The 899-nt window shown below is 45.5% G+C and overlaps 1 protein-coding gene across 1 annotated transcript in view; it reads right to left on the bottom strand.

Annotated features, from left to right (window-relative positions):
• Nucleotides 1–899, bottom strand: part of LOC109512127 (atrial natriuretic peptide receptor 1) — a 23,138-nt gene that overhangs the window by 15,143 nt on the left and 7,096 nt on the right. The gene's annotated exons all lie outside the window — the stretch shown is intronic.

The raw sequence follows: 899 nt of genomic DNA, 5'->3' as shown, positions 1-899 counted from the left end.
GCGGCCCCTTACGCGCACACACACACACACACACACACACACACACACACACACACACACACACACACACACACACACAGAGCTAAAACACTGGAAGCTCGAGTGCACCCCTAAACAAACCTGAATTAGTTGAGCTCCTCCCACTGTGAAATGCATCAACGCTCGCCATCTTGGCAGGATGAATTTAACTTAAAAAAAAATTAAAGTTTGCTCTTATCTGCCATAGTGTAAATGCTCTCTTCAAGGTTCCATCCAAAAATGTTTTGGGAGGCGGTGGTATATTGCCTAGCTGGCCTTTATTGACTGACTGACTGTGTAATACTTGAATTGAATGCTCATTCGTTGAGCAAAATACTCAGACCGCTTCTGCAGTGCCCATGTACACACTTCACACAGAGATGAGTGCAAGCCGAACATGACATTTCGTCGGCCGAATAGCATAATTGCCAATAAAAAATACCAATGTGTGTTCTGAAAGTTGTGTTTTTTCTTGTTTTCAGAAAATACTGAAAAATGTGTGTGTGTGTGTGTGTGTGTGTGTGTGTGTGTGTGTGTGTGAGATGGCATTTGTAATGGGTGGCAAATGTCTGACATTGACATTTATGCTCTGATTTGCTGACTATATATCATTTTTCAAAAAGTCAAAGGGCACCCACCACCCTGAAAACAGGAAGTGACCTCAGACCTCCAGCAGCTTTTCCAGACAGAGGTGAATACACACACACACACACACACACACACACACACACACACACACACACACACACACACCTACACGCACACACCCAGCAGCTGAGGCCCTCGGACCAACTGGGTCATTATGCATGTGGAACTGCATGCTTGCTACCAGTCAAAAAGAAACGCACTGCCAGAACGACGGCTGACGATGACGAGAGGGC

The sequence above is a fragment of the Hippocampus comes genome, unplaced genomic scaffold (genome assembly GCF_001891065.2).
Source record: "Hippocampus comes isolate QL1 unplaced genomic scaffold, H_comes_QL1_v1.1 scaffold249, whole genome shotgun sequence".
Lineage (NCBI taxonomy): Eukaryota > Metazoa > Chordata > Actinopteri > Syngnathiformes > Syngnathidae > Hippocampus > Hippocampus comes.
Note: the sequence above shows the minus strand (reverse complement) of the source record. Positions and strands in the feature narration are given on the sequence as shown.